The sequence below is a fragment of the Pristiophorus japonicus genome, chromosome 20, assembly GCF_044704955.1.
Source record: "Pristiophorus japonicus isolate sPriJap1 chromosome 20, sPriJap1.hap1, whole genome shotgun sequence".
Taxonomy (NCBI): Eukaryota; Metazoa; Chordata; class Chondrichthyes; family Pristiophoridae; genus Pristiophorus; species Pristiophorus japonicus.
Window position 1 is genome coordinate 57,444,522 of NC_091996.1, and position 16,300 is coordinate 57,460,821.

Sequence of the window (16,300 nt, forward strand, 5' to 3'; positions counted from 1 at the left end):
CTGTACCCTCACTGTCTCCCTGTACCCTCACTGTCTCCCTGTACCCTCACTGCCCCTGTCTACCCTCACTGTCTCCCTGTACCCTCGCTGTCTCCCTGTACCCTCACTGTCTCCCTGTACCCTCACTGTCTCCATGTAATCAAACTGTCTGCCTGTACCCTCACTGTCTCCCTCTACCCTCGCTCTCTCCCTGTACCCTCACTGTCTCCCTGTACCCTCACTGTCCCTGTCTACCATCACTGTCTCCCTGTACCCTCACTGTCTCCATGTAATCTCACTGTCTCCCTGTACCCTCACTGTCTCCCTGTACCCTCACTGTCTCCCTGTACCCTCACTGTCTCCCTGTATCCTCACTGTCTCCCTGTACCCTCACTGTCTCCCTGTACCCTCACTGTCTCCCTGTACTCTCACTATCTTCCTGTACCCTCACTGTCACCCTGTACCCTCACTATCACCCTGTACCCTCACTGTCTCCCTGTACCCTCACTGTCTCACTGCACCCTCACTGTCGCCCTGCACCCTCACTGTCTCCCTGTACCCTCACTGTCTCCCTGTACCCTCAGTGTCCCTGTCTACTCTCGCTGTCTCCCTGTACCCTCGCTGTCTCCCTGTACCCTCACTGTCCCTGTACCCTCACTGTCTCCATGTACCCTCGCTGTCTTTCTGTACCCTCACTCTCCCTGTACCCTCACTGTCTCCCTCTACCCTCGCTCTCTCCCTGTACCCTCACTGCCTCCCTGTACCCTCACTGTCCCTGTCTACCCTCACTGTCTCCCTGTACCCTCACTGTCCCTGTCAGCCCTCACTGTCTCCCTGTACCCTCACTGTCTCCCTGTACACTCACTGTCTCCCTGTAATCTCACTGTCTCCCTGTACCCTCACTGTCTCCCTGTACCCTCACTGTCTCCCTGTACCCTCGCTGTCTCCCTGTACCCTCACTGTCTCCCTCTATCCTCGCTCTCTCCCTGTACACTCACTGTCTCCCTGTACCCTCACTGTCTCCCTGTACCCTCACTGTCTCCATGTAATCTCACTGTCTCCCTGTACCCTCACTGACTACCTCTACCCACGCTCTCTCCCTCTACCCTCGCTGTCTCCCTGTACCCTCGCTGTCTCCCTGTACCCTCACTGTCCCCCTGTATCCTCACTGTCTCCCTGTACCCTCACTGTCTCCCTGTACCCTCACTGTCTCCCTGCACCCTCACTGTCTCCCTGTACCCTCACTGTCTCCCTGTACCCTCAGTGTCCCTGTCTACCCTCGCTGTCTCCCTGTACCCTCGCTTTCTCCCTGTACCCTCACTGTCCCTGTCTACCCTCACTGTCTCCCTGTACCCTCACTGTCTCCCTGTACCCTCACTGTCTCCCTGTACCCTCACTGCCCCTGTCTACCCTCACTGTCTCCCTGTACCCTCACTGTCTCCCTGTACCCTCACTGTCCCTGTCTATCCTCACTGTCTCCCTGTACCCTCACTGTCTCCATGTAATCTCACTGTCTCCCTGTACCCTCACTGTCTCCCTCTACCCTCGCTCTCTCCCTGTACCCTCACTGTCTCCCTGTACCCTCACTGTCCCTGTCTACCATCACTGTCTCCCTGTACCCTCACTGTCTCCCTGTACCCTCACTGTCTCCCTGCACCCTCACTGTCTCCCTGTACCCTCACTGTCTCCCTGAACCCTCACTTTCTCCCTGTACCCTCACTGTCTCCCCGTACCCTCGCTGTCACCCTGTACCCTCGCTGTCTCCCTGTACCATCACTGTCCCCCTGTATCCTCACTGTCTCCCTGTACCCTCACTGTCTCCCTGTACCCTCACTGTCTCGCTGCACCCTCACTGTCTCCCTGTACCCTCGCTGTCTCCCTGTACCCTCAGTGTCCCTGTCTACCCTCGCTGTCTCCCTGTACCCTCGCTTTCTCCCTGTACCCTCACTGTCCCTGTACCCTCACTGTCTCCCTGTACCCTCGCTGTCTTCCTGTACCCTCGCTGTCCCTGTCTACCCTCACTGTCTCCCTGTACCCTCACTGTCTCCCTGTACCCTCACTGTCCCTGTCTACCCTCACTGTCTCCCTGTACCCTCACTGTCTCCCTGTACCCTCACTGTCTCCCTGTACCTTCACTGCCCCTGTCTACCCTCACTGTCTCCCTGTACCCTCGCTGTCTCCCTGTACCCTCACTGTCTCCCTGTACCCTCACTGTCTCCATGTAATCTCACTGTCTGCCTGTACCCTCACTGTCTCCCTCTACCCTCGCTCTCTCCCTGTACCCTCACTGTCTCCCTGTACCCTCACTGTCCCTGTCTACCATCACTGTCTCCCTGTACCCTCACTGTCTCCATGTAATCTCACTGTCTCCCTGTACCCTCACTGTCTCCCTGTACCCTCACTGTCTCCCTGTACCCTCACTGTCTCCCTGTATCCTCACTGTCTCCCTGTACCCTCACTGTCTCCCTGTACCCTCACTGTCTCCCTGTACTCTCACTATCTTCCTGTACCCTCACTATCACCCTGTACCCTCACTGTCTCCCTGTACCCTCACTGTCTCACTGCACCCTCACTGTCGCCCTGCACCCTCACTGTCTCCTTGTACCCTCACTGTCTCCCTGTACCCTCAGTGTCCCTGTCTACTCTCGCTGTCTCCCTGTACCCTCGCTGTCTCCCTGTACCCTCACTGTCCCTGTACCCTCACTGTCTCCATGTACCCTCGCTGTCTTTTTGTACCCTCACTCTCCCTGTACCCTCACTGTCTCCCTCTACCCTCGCTCTCTCCCTGTACCCTCACTGCCTCCCTGTACCCTCACTGTCCCTGTCTACCCTCACTGTCTCCCTGTACCCTCACTGTCCCTGTCAACCCTCACTGTCTCCCTGTACCCTCACTGTCTCCCTGTACACTCACTGTCTCCCTGTAATCTCACTGTCTCCCTGTACCCTCACTGTCTCCCTGTACCCTCACTGTCTCCCTGTACCCTCGCTGTCTCCCTGTACCCTCACTGTCTCCCTCTATCCTCGCTCTCTCCCTGTACACTCACTGTCTCCCTGTACCCTCACTGTCTCCCTGTACCCTCACTGTCTCCATGTAATCTCACTGTCTCCCTGTACCCTCACTGACTACCTCTACCCACGCTCTCTCCCTCTACCCTCGCTGTCTCCCTGTACCCTCGCTGTCTCCCTGTACCCTCACTGTCCCCCTGTATCCTCACTGTCTCCCTGTACCCTCACTGTCTCCCTGTACCCTCACTGTCTCCCTGCACCCTCACTGTCTCCCTGTACCCTCACTGTCTCCCTGTACCCTCAGTGTCCCTGTCTACCCTCGCTGTCTCCCTGTACCCTCGCTTTCTCCCTGTACCCTCACTGTCCCTGTCTACCCTCACTGTCTCCCTGTACCCTCACTGTCTCCCTGTACCCTCACTGTCTCCCTGTACCCTCACTGCCCCTGTCTACCCTCACTGTCTCCCTGTACCCTCACTGTCTCCCTGTACCCTCACTGTCCCTGTCTATCCTCACTGTCTCCCTGTACCCTCACTGTCTCCATGTAATCTCACTGTCTCCCTGTACCCTCACTGTCTCCCTCTACCCTCACTCGATCCCTGTACCCTCACTGTCCCTGTCTACCCTCACTGTCTCCCAGTACCCTCACTGTCCCTGTCTACCCTCACTGTCTCCCTGTACCCTCACTGTCTCCCTCTACCCTCACTCGATCCCTGTAACCTCGCTGTCTCCCTGTACCCTCGCTCTCCCTGTGCCCTCATTGTCTCCATGTAATCTCACTGTCTCCCTGTACCCTCACTGTCTCCCTGTACCCGCACTGTCTCCCTGTACCCTCACTGTCTCCCTGTACCCACGCTGTCTCCCTGTACCCTCACTGTCCCTGTACCCTCACTGTCTCCCTGTACCCTCACTGTCTCCCTGTATCCTCACTGTCCCTGTCTACCCTCACTGTCTCCCTGTACCCTCACTGTCCCTGTCTACCCTCACTGTCTCCCTGTACCCTCACTGTCTCCATGTAATCTCACTGTCTCCCTGTACCCTCGCTCTCTCCCTGTACCCTCACTGTCTCCCTGTACCCTCACTGTCCCTGTCTACCATCACTGTCTCCCTGTACCCTCACTGTCTCCCTGTACCCTCACTGTCTCCATGTAATCTCACTGTCTCCCTGTACCCTCACTGTCTCCCTGTACCCTCACTGTCTCCCTGTACCCTCACTGTCCCTATCTACCCTCACTGTCTCCCTGTACCCTCACTGCCTCCCTGTACCCTCGCTCTCCCTGTATCCTCACTGTCTCCCTGTACCCTCACTGTCTCCCTGTACCCTCACTGTCTCCCTGTATCCTCACTGTCTCCCTGTACCCTCACTGTCTCCCTGTACCCTCACTGTCTCCCTGTACCCTCACTATCTCCCTGTACCCTCACTGTCTCCCTGTACCCTCACTGTCTCCCTGCACCCTCACTGTCTCCCTGCACCCTCACTGTCTCCCTGCACCCTCAATGTCTCCCTGTACCCTCACTGTCTCCCTGTACCCTCAGTGTCCCTGTCTACCCTCGCTGTCTCCCTGTACCCTCGCTGTCTCCCTGTACCCTCACTGTCTCCCTGTACCCTCGCTGCCTTCCTGTACCCTCGCTGTCCCTGTACCCTCACTGTCTCCCTCTACCCTCGCTCTCTCCCTGTACCCTCACTGTCTCCCTGTACCCTCACTGTCCCTGTCTACCCTCACTGTCTCCCTGTACCCTCACTGTCCCTGTTTACCCTCACTGTCTCCCTGTACCCTCACTGTCTCCCTGTACCCTCACTGCCCCTGTCTACCCTCACTGTCTCCCTGTACCCTCACTGTCTCCCTGTACCCTCACTGTCTCCCTGTACCCTCACTGTCCCTGTCTATCCTCACTGTCTCCCTGTACCCTCACTGTCTCCATGTAATCTCACTGTCTCCCTGTACCCTCACTGTCTCCCTCTACCCTCACTGTCTCCCTCTACCCTCACTCGATCCCTGTACCCTCACTGTCCCTGTCTACCCTCACTGTCTCCCAGTACCCTCACTGTCCCTGTCTACCCTCACTGTCTCCCTGTACCCTCACTGTCTCCCTCTACCCTCACTCGATCTCTGTAACCTCGCTATCTCCCTGCACCCTCGCTCTCCCTGTGCCCTCATTGTCTCCATGTAATCTCACTGTCTCACTGCACCCTCACTGTCGCCCTGCACCCTCACTGTCTCCCTGTACCCTCACTGTCTCCCTGTACCCTCAGTGTCCCTGTCTACTCTCGCTGTCTCCCTGTACCCTCGCTGTCTCCCTGTACCCTCACTGTCCCTGTACCCTCACTGCCTCCATGTACCCTCGCTGTCTTTCTGTACCCTCACTCTCCCTGTACCCTCACTGTCTCCCTCTACCCTCGCTCTCTCCCTGTACCCTCACTGCCTCCCTGTACCCTCACTGTCCCTGTCTACCCTCACTGTCTCCCTGTACCCTCACTGTCCCTGTCAACCCTCACTGTCTCCCTGTACCCTCACTGTCTCCCTGTACACTCACTGTCTCCCTGTACCCTCACTGTCTCCATGTAATCTCACTGTCTCCCTGTACCCTCACTGTCTCCCTGTACCCTCACTGTCTCCCTGTACCCTCGCAGTCTCCCTGTACCCTCACTGTCTCCCTCTATCCTCGCTCTCTCCCTGTACACTCACTGTCTCCCTGTACCCTCACTGTCTCCCTGTACCCTCACTGTCTCCATGTAATCTCACTGTCTCCCTGTACCCTCACTGACTACCTCTACCCACGCTCTCTCCCTCTACCCTCGCTGTCTCCCTGTACCCTCGCTGTCTCCCTGTACCCTCGCTGTCTCCCTGTACCCTCACTGTCCCCCTGTATCCTCACTGTCTCCCTGTACCCTCACTGTCTCCCTGTACCCTCACTGTCTCCCTGCACCCTCACTGTCTCCCTGTACCCTCACTGTCTCCCTGTACCCTCAGTGTCCCTGTCTACCCTCGCTGTCTCCCTGTACCCTCGCTTTCTCCCTGTACCCTCACTGTCCCTGTCTACCCTCACTGTCTCCCTGTACCCTCACTGTCTCCCTGTACCCTCACTGTCTCCCTGTACCCTCACTGCCCCTGTCTACCCTCACTGTCTCCCTGTACCCTCACTGTCTCCCTGTACCCTCACTGTCCCTGTCTATCCTCACTGTCTCCCTGTACCCTCACTGTCTCCATGTAATCTCACTGTCTCCCTGTACCCTCACTGTCTCCCTCTACCCTCACTCGATCCCTGTACCGTCACTGTCCCTGTCTACCCTCACTGTCTCCCTGTACCCTCACTGTCTCCCTCTACCCTCACTCGATCCCTGTATCCTCGCTGTCTCCCTGTACCCTCGCTCTCCCTGTGCCCTCATTGTCTCCATGTAATCTCATTGTCTCCCTGTACCCTCACTGTCTCCCTGTACCCTCACTGTCTTCCTGTACCCTCACTGTCTCCCTGTACCCACGCTGTCTCCCTGTACCCTCACTGTCCCTGTACCCTCACTGTCTCCCTGTACCCTCACTGTCTCCCTGTACCCTCACTGTCCCTGTCTACCCTCACTGTCTCCCTGTACCCTCACTGTCCCTGTCTACCCTCACTGTCTCCCTGTACCCTCACTGTCTCCATGTAATCTCACTGTCTCCCTGTACCCTCGCTCTCTCCCTGTACCCTCGCTCTCTCCCTGTACCCTCACTGTCTCCCTGTACCCTCACTGTCCCTGTCTACCATCACTGTCTCCCTGTACCCTCACTGTCTCCCTGTACCCTCACTGTCTCCCTGTACCCTCACTGTCTCCCTGTACCCTCACTGTCCCTATCTACCCTCACTGTCTCCCTGTACCCTCACTGCCTCCCTGTACCCTCGCTCTCCCTGTATCCTCACTGTCTCCCTGTACCCTCACTGTCTCCCTGTACCCTCACTGTCTCCCTGTACCCTCACTGTCTCCCTGTATCCTCACTGTCTCCCTGTACCCTCACTGTCTCCCTGTACCCTCACTGTCTCCCTGTACCCTCACTATCTCCCTGTACCCTCACTGTCTCCCTGTACCCTCACTGTCTCCCTGCACCCTCACTGTCTCCCTGCACCCTCACTGTCTCCCTGCACCCTCAATGTCTCCCTGTACCCTCACTGTCTCCCTGTACCCTCAGTGTCCCTGTCTACCCTCGCTGTCTCCCTGTACCCTCGCTGTCTCCCTGTACCCTCACTGTCTCCCTGTACCCTCGCTGTCTTCCTGTACCCTCGCTGTCCCTGTACCCTCACTGTCTCCCTCTACCCTCGCTCTCTCCCTGTACCCTCACTGTCTCCCTGTACCCTCACTGTCCCTGTCTACCCTCACTGTCTCCCTGTACCCTCACTGTCCCTGTTTACCCTCACTGTCTCCCTGTACCCTCACTGTCTCCCTGTACCCTCACTGCCCCTGTCTACCCTCACTGTCTCCCTGTACCCTCACTGTCTCCCTGTACCCTCACTGTCTCCCTGTACCCTCACTGTCCCTGTCTATCCTCACTGTCTCCCTGTACCCTCACTGTCTCCATGTAATCTCACTGTCTCCCTGTACCCTCACTGTCTCCCTCTACCCTCACTCGATCCCTGTACCCTCACTGTCCCTGTCTACCCTCACTGTCTCCCAGTACCCTCACTGTCCCTGTCTACCCTCACTGTCTCCCTGTACCCTCACTGTCTCCCTCTACCCTCACTCGATCTCTGTAACCTCGCTGTCTCCCTGCACCCTCGCTCTCCCTGTGCCCTCATTGTCTCCATGTAATCTCACTGTCTCACTGCACCCTCACTGTCGCCCTGCACCCTCACTGTCTCCCTGTACCCTCACTGTCTCCCTGTACCCTCAGTGTCCCTGTCTACTCTCGCTGTATCCCTGTACCCTCGCTGTCTCCCTGTACCCTCACTGTCCCTGTACCCTCACTGCCTCCATGTACCCTCGCTGTCTTTCTGTACCCTCACTCTCCCTGTACCCTCACTGTCTCCCTCTACCCTCGCTCTCTCCCTGTACCCTCACTGCCTCCCTGTACCCTCACTGTCCCTGTCTACCCTCACTGTCTCCCTGTACCCTCACTGTCCCTGTCAACCCTCACTGTCTCCCTGTACCCTCACTGTCTCCCTGTACACTCACTGTCTCCCTGTACCCTCACTGTCTCCATGTAATCTCACTGTCTCCCTGTACCCTCACTGTCTCCCTGTACCCTCACTGTCTCCCTGTACCCTCGCAGTCTCCCTGTACCCTCACTGTCTCCCTCTATCCTCGCTCTCTCCCTGTACACTCACTGTCTCCCTGTACCCTCACTGTCTCCCTGTACCCTCACTGTCTCCATGTAATCTCACTGTCTCCCTGTACCCTCACTGACTACCTCTACCCACGCTCTCTCCCTCTACCCTCGCTGTCTCCCTGTACCCTCGCTGTCTCCCTGTACCCTCACTGTCCCCCTGTATCCTCACTGTCTCCCTGTACCCTCACTGTCTCCCTGTACCCTCACTGTCTCCCTGCACCCTCACTGTCTCCCTGTACCCTCACTGTCTCCCTGTACCCTCAGTGTCCCTGTCTACCCTCGCTGTCTCCCTGTACCCTCGCTTTCTCCCTGTACCCTCACTGTCCCTGTCTACCCTCACTGTCTCCCTGTACCCTCACTGTCTCCCTGTACCCTCACTGTCTCCCTGTACCCTCACTGCCCCTGTCTACCCTCACTGTCTCCCTGTACCCTCACTGTCTCCCTGTACCCTCACTGTCCCTGTCTATCCTCACTGTCTCCCTGTACCCTCACTGTCTCCATGTAATCTCACTGTCTCCCTGTACCCTCACTGTCTCCCTCTACCCTCACTCGATCCCTGTACCCTCACTGTCCCTGTCTACCCTCACTGTCTCCCAGTACCCTCACTGTCCCTGTCTACCCTCACTGTCTCCCTGTACCCTCACTGTCTCCCTCTACCCTCACTCGATCCCTGTATCCTCGCTGTCTCCCTGTACCCTCGCTCTCCCTGTGCCCTCATTGTCTCCATGTAATCTCACTGTCTCCCTGTACCCTCACTGTCTCCCTGTACCCTCACTGTCTCCCTGTACCCTCACTGTCTCCCTGTACCCACGCTGTCTCCCTGTACCCTCACTGTCCCTGTACCCTCACTGTCTCCCTGTACCCTCACTGTCTCCCTGTACCCTCACTGTCCCTGTCTACCCTCACTGTCTCCCTGTACCCTCACTGTCCCTGTCTACCCTCACTGTCTCCCTGTACCCTCACTGTCTCCATGTAATCTCACTGTCTCCCTGTACCCTCGCTCTCTACCTGTACCCTCACTGTCTCCCTGTACCCTCACTGTCCCTGTCTACCATCACTGTCTCCCTGTACCCTCACTGTCTCCCTGTACCCTCACTGTCTCCATGTAATCTCACTGTCTCCCTGTACCCTCACTGTCTCCCTGTACCCTCACTGTCTCCCTGTACCCTCACTGTCCCTATCTACCCTCACTGTCTCCCTGTACCCTCACTGCCTCCCTGTACCCTCGCTCTCCCTGTATCCTCACTGTCTCCCTGTACCCTCACTGTCTCCCTGTACCCTCACTGTCTCCCTGTATCCTCACTGTCTCCCTGTACCCTCACTGTCTCCCTGTACCCTCACTGTCTCCCTGTACCCTCACTATCTCCCTGTACCCTCACTGTCTCCCTGTACCCTCACTGTCTCCCTGCACCCTCACTGTCTCCCTGCACCCTCAATGTCTCCCTGCACCCTCAATGTCTCCCTGTACCCTCACTGTCTCCCTGTACCCTCAGTGTCCCTGTCTACCCTCGCTGTCTCCCTGTACCCTCGCTGTCTCCCTGTACCCTCACTGTCTCCCTGTACCCTCGCTGTCTTCCTGTACCCTCGCTGTCCCTGTACCCTCACTGTCTCCCTCTACCCTCGCTCTCTCCCTGTACCCTCACTGTCTCCCTGTACCCTCACTGTCCCTGTCTACCCTCACTGTCTCCCTGTACCCTCACTGTCCCTGTTTACCCTCACTGTCTCCCTGTACCCTCACTGTCTCCCTGTACCCTCACTGCCCCTGTCTACCCTCACTGTCTCCCTGTACCCTCACTGTCTCCCTGTACCCTCACTGTCTCCCTGTACCCTCACTGTCCCTGTCTATCCTCACTGTCTCCCTGTACCCTCACTGTCTCCATGTAATCTCACTGTCTCCCTGTACCCTCACTGTCTCCCTCTACCCTCACTCGATCCCTGTACCCTCACTGTCCCTGTCTACCCTCACTGTCTCCCAGTACCCTCACTGTCCCTGTCTACCCTCACTGTCTCCCTGTACCCTCACTGTCTCCCTCTACCCTCACTCGATCTCTGTAACCTCGCTGTCTCCCTGCACCCTCGCTCTCCCTGTGCCCTCATTGTCTCCATGTAATCTCACTGTCTCCCTGTACCCTCACTGTCTCCCTGTACCCTCACTGTCTCCCTGTGCCCTCACTGTCCCTATACCCTCACTGTCCCTGTCTACCCTCAATGTCTCCCTGTACCCTCGCTCTCCCGGTACCCTCACTGTCTCCCTGTACCCTCACTGTCCCTGTCTACCCTCACTGTCTCCCTGTACCCTCACTGTCTCCATGCAATCTCACTGTCTCCCTGTACCCTCACTGTCTCCCTCTACCCTCGCTCTCTCCCTGTACCCTCACTGTCTCCCTGTACCCTCACTGTCCCTGTCTACCATCACTGTCTCCCTGTACCCTCACTGTCTCCCTGTACCCTCACTGTCCCTGTCTACCATCACTGTCTCCCTGTACCCTCACTGTCTCCATGTAATCTCACTGTCTCCCTGTACCCTCACTGTCTCCCTGTACCCTCACTGTCTCCCTGTACCCTCACTGTCCCTATCTACCCTCACTGTCTCCCTGTACCCTCACTGCCTCCCTGTACCCTCACTGTCTCCCTGTACCCTCACTGTCTCCCTGTACCCTCGCTCTCCCTGTACCCTCACTGTCTCCCTGTACCCTCACTGTCTCCCTGTATCCTCACTGTCTCCCTGTATCCTCACTGTCTCCCTGTACCCTCACTGTCTCCCTGTACCCTCACTGTCTCCCTGTACCCTCACTATCTCCCTGTACTCTCACTGTCTCCCTGTACCCTCACTGTCTCCCTGCACCCTCACTGTCTCCCTGTACCCTCACTGTCTCCCTGTACCCTCACTGTCTCCCTGTACCCTCACTGTCTCCCTGTACCCTCGCTCTCCCTGTATCCTCACTGTCTCCCTGTACCCTCACTGTCCCTGTACCCTCACTGTCTCCCTCTACCCTCGCACTCTCCCTGTACCCTCACTGTCTCCCTGTACCCTCGCTGTCTTCCTGTACCCTCACTGTCCCTGTACCCTCACTGTCTCCCTCTACCCTCGCTCTCTCCCTGTACCCTCACTGTCCCTGTACCCTCACTGTCTCCCTGTACCCTCGCTGTCTCCCTGTACCCTCACTATCCCTGTACCCTCACTGTCTCCCTCTACCCTCGCTCTCTCCCTGTACCCTCACTGTCTCCCTGTACCCTCACTGTCTCCCTGTACCCTCAGTGTCCCTGTCTACCCTCGCTGTCTCCCTGTACCCTCGCTGTCTCCCTGTACCCTCACTGTCCCTGTACCCTCACTGTCTCCCTGCACCCTCACTGTCTCCCTGTACCCTCACTGTCTCCCTGTACCCTCACTGTCTCCCTGTACCCTCGCTCTCCCTGTATCCTCACTGTCTCCCTGTACCCTCACTGTCCCTGTACCCTCACTGTCTCCCTCTACCCTCGCTCTCTCCCTGTCCCCTCACTGTCTCCCTGTACCCTCGCTGTCTTCCTGTACCCTCACTGTCCCTGTACCCTCACTGTCTCCCTCTACCCTCGCTCTCTCCCTGTACCCTCACTGTCCCTGTACCCTCACTGTCTCCCTGTACCCTCGCTGTCTCCCTGTACCCTCACTGTCCCTGTACCCTCACTGTCTCCCTCTACCCTCGCTCTCTCCCTGTACCCTCACTGTCTCCCTGTACCCTCACTGTCCCTGTCTACCCTCACTGTCTCCCTGTACCCTCACTGTCCCTGTCTACCCTCACTGTCTCCCTGTACCCTCACTGTCTCCCTGTACACTCACTGTCTCCCTGTACCCTCACTGTCCCTGTCTACCCTCACTGTCTCCCTGTACCCTCACTGTCTCCCTGTACCCTCACTGTCCCTGTCTACCCTCACTGTCTCCCTGTAACCTCACTGTCTCCCTGTACCCTCACTGTCCCTGTCTACACTCACTGTCTCCCTGTAACCTCGCTGTCTCCCTGTACCCTCGCTCTCCCTGTACCCTCACTGTCTCCATGTAATCTCACTGTCTCCCTGTACTCTCACTGTCTCCCTGTACCCTCACTGTCTCCCTGTACCCTCACTGTCTCCCTGTATCCTCACTGTCTCCCTGTACCCTCGCTGTCTCCCTGTACCCTCACTGTCCCTGTACCCTCACTGTCTCCCTGCACCCTCACTGTCTCCCTGTACCCTCACTGTCTCCCTGTACCCTCACTGTCTCCCTGTACCCTCGCTCTCCCTGTATCCTCACTGTCTCCCTGTACCCTCACTGTCCCTGTACCCTCACTGTCTCCCTCTACCCTCGCTCTCTCCCTGTCCCCTCACTGTCTCCCTGTACCCTCGCTGTCTTCCTGTACCCTCACTGTCCCTGTACCCTCACTGTCTCCCTCTACCCTCGCTCTCTCCCTGTACCCTCACTGTCCCTGTACCCTCACTGTCTCCCTGTACCCTCGCTGTCTCCCTGTACCCTCACTGTCCCTGTACCCTCACTGTCTCCCTCTACCCTCGCTCTCTCCCTGTACCCTCACTGTCTCCCTGTACCCTCACTGTCCCTGTCTACCCTCACTGTCTCCCTGTACCCTCACTGTCCCTGTCTACCCTCACTGTCTCCCTGTACCCTCACTGTCTCCCTGTACACTCACTGTCTCCCTGTACCCTCACTGTCCCTGTCTACCCTCACTGTCTCCCTGTACCCTCACTGTCTCCCTGTACCCTCACTGTCCCTGTCTACCCTCACTGTCTCCCTGTAACCTCACTGTCTCCCTGTACCCTCACTGTCCCTGTCTACACTCACTGTCTCCCTGTAACCTCGCTGTCTCCCTGTACCCTCGCTCTCCCTGTACCCTCACTGTCTCCATGTAATCTCACTGTCTCCCTGTACTCTCACTGTCTCCCTGTACCCTCACTGTCTCCCTGTACCCTCACTGTCTCCCTGTATCCTCACTGTCTCCCTGTACCCTCACTGTCCCTGTACCCTCACTGTCTCCCTCTACCCTCGCTCTCTCCCTGTACCCTCACTGTCTCCCTGTACCCTCGCTGTCTTCCTGTACCCTCACTGTCCCTGTACCCTCACTGTCTCCCTCTACCCTCGCTCTCTCCCTGTACCCTCACTGTCCCTGTACCCTCACTGTCTCCCTGTACCCTCGCTGTCTCCCTGTACCCTCACTGTCCCTGTACCCTCACTGTCTCCCTCTACCCTCGCTCTCTCCCTGTACCCTCACTGTCTCCCTGTACCCTCACTGTCCCTGTCTACCCTCACTGTCTCCCTGTACCCTCACTGTCCCTGTCTACCCTCACTGTCTCCCTGTACCCTCACTGTCTCCCTGTACACTCACTGTCCCTGTCTACCCTCACTGTCTCCCTGTACCCTCACTGTCTCCCTGTACCCTCACTGTCCCTGTCTACCCTCACTGTCTCCCTGTAACCTCACTGTCTCCCTGTACCCTCACTGTCCCTGTCTACACTCACTGTCTCCCTGTAACCTCGCTGTCTCCCTGTACCCTCGCTCTCCCTGTACCCTCACTGTCTCCCTGTACCCTCACTGTCTCCCTGTACCCTCGCTGTCTCCCTGTACCCTCACTGTCCCTGTACCCTCACTGTCTCCCTCTACCCTCGCTCTCTCCCTGTACCCTCACTGTCTGCCTGTACCCTCACTGTCTCCCTGTACCCTCTCTGTCCCCTTGTAATCTCACTGTCCCCCTGTGTAATGTCTGCAAGCTTGTATGTGGATGTGGGTGTGGGTGTATTGTGTACTGCAACTACAGAGTTAATAATAAACAGAACCAGGCAGATTTCGGAGGCTTCTGAGAGAGCTGCCTGCCATGTACAAAGCTGTGTGTGCTTGTGCTCTGTGAAGATATCACACTTGGCGATGAGATGGGATTTTTCGGATGATTTAAAGCTTAAATTTTTGGGGGAAGGATTCAGCTAGCCGACAGAGAGACTTTGGATGATTCTGTCTTTGGAAAAAAGCTACAAAATCCGAGGTAAAATACAGCACACGGTGTGAACAGCTCGAGATTAAATTGGCAGGTGTGATCGGACATTTTGGGGAATATAGACACAACCGGGAACGTTTTAAAGCATAAGTGGATCGGCTAGAAATGTATTTCACTGCAAATAACATAATCAAAGTTCCAGACAATGCAGAACAGAAACGCGCTGTGTTGGAACTTAAGAAAGCGATCTTCTTATCGGAGGCGGGTCCGGCATTGTACAAAATCCTTGTAAATCTGCTTGTGCCTGACGAGCCAAAGGACACAATGCTGAAAGAGATTTTAACGAAGCTGGAGCAGCACTCTAACCCCAAACCGTTAGAATTTCTTGAAAGCTATCGTTTCGGGATTCAAAATCAAAAGGCTGATGAATATATCAGTGATTACATTGTCGTATTAAAAAAGCTATTGATGCACTGTAATTTTGGAAACTTTCAAAACCGAGCATTATGGGATCGTTTTGTTTATGGGGTGAAAATTGATGCGATCAGAAGGAAGTTATTGACGACGGATGACTTGACTTTTGAGATTGCTTGTCAGACAGCGAGGTCGATAGGCATGGCCGTACAATATTCCCGAGAATTAAATAATAATTACGGTTGTCAGTCAACCGAGGTAAATCACCTGCAGATTCAAAGTAAAAGATGGCGGGGGCCCAAAGGCTCAGAAGCTGGAAATTCTAACACTGCATCGAAGTCGTGCTATAGATGCCTGGGACAACACATTGCTCAAAGTTGTCCATAAGTGAAGGCAGAGTTTTCTTCTGCAGGAAGACTGGGCATCTTGCGAAGGCATGCCGACTGAAGGGTAAACCAGCTTTTAAAGCTATGAGTCCAGCGTTCAAAGCTATGAGTAGAAATCCCAAGAGACTACATAGCATGGAAGAACAACAACAGGACGAGGAGATGTTAGAGTTACACGTCATCAGGAGCACGAGGTTAACGGACAGCAATTCGGAAAGCATCAAAATCCACATAGATGTTGCGGGATTCAAGATACCAATGAAAATTGACACGGGTGCATCCGTGAGTGTAGTACCGGAGTCACTGTACCTCGACAAATTGCGTGATTTCCAACTGGAGAAATCCAAGATGGAGCTGTGAGGCTACTCAGGAGAGAAAATTCCTGTGGTAGGGCGTATCACCGTACCGGTGAAATATAAAGATCAATTTCAGAACTTGCCTCTAATAGTCGTGAAAGGAGACAAGCCTGCCTTACTCGGAAGAAATTGGTTGAGCTCACTGAAGCTGGATTGGAGTGAGATTTTTTGTGTGGAAGCGAGATTTGCATCAACGGATGAGATTATCAAGAAGTATCCGAAGGTGTTCTGTGAAACAGGCAGTCCGATCCAAGGCTTCAAGGCGAGTGTCAGGGTACAGAAGGACGCTAGATCGGTTTACTACAAGCCACATTCCGTACTATATGCACTCACGAGAAAGTTGAGCAAGAACTCAAAAGACTAGAAATGAGAACATTATTTGTAAGATAGATCGATGTAATTGGGCTACACCCATTATTGTTGTACCTAAGTCCGATGGTAAGGTAAGATTGTGAAGTGATTATAAAGTAACCGTAAACCAGGTTCTAGAGGGTAATGTCCCCAATACATTGCCGAATATAGAAGATTTGTTCACAACACTGACAGATGGTCAGATCTTCTCAAAGCTGGATCTTACAAATGCCTACTTACAGCTTGAATTAGATGAGGAGTCCAAGTCATGTTTGACTATAAATACTCATCTAAGCCTATCTCAATTTAATAGGCTACCGTTTGGAGTATCTTCCATCCCTGCCATATTCCAAGGGGTAATGAACCAGATTTTGCAAGTTATTGAAGGGGTAGTATGTTATTTGGATGACATACTAACTTCAGCACCAAGTAGGAAAATTCACAATATTGAATGAAGTCCTCAAACGGCCAGAGAAGCATAGAGTACGAGTGTCTGCTCGTAAGTGTGAGTTATTGAAAAACTCAGTGGAGTACTTAGAGTACAGAGTAGGCAAAGATGG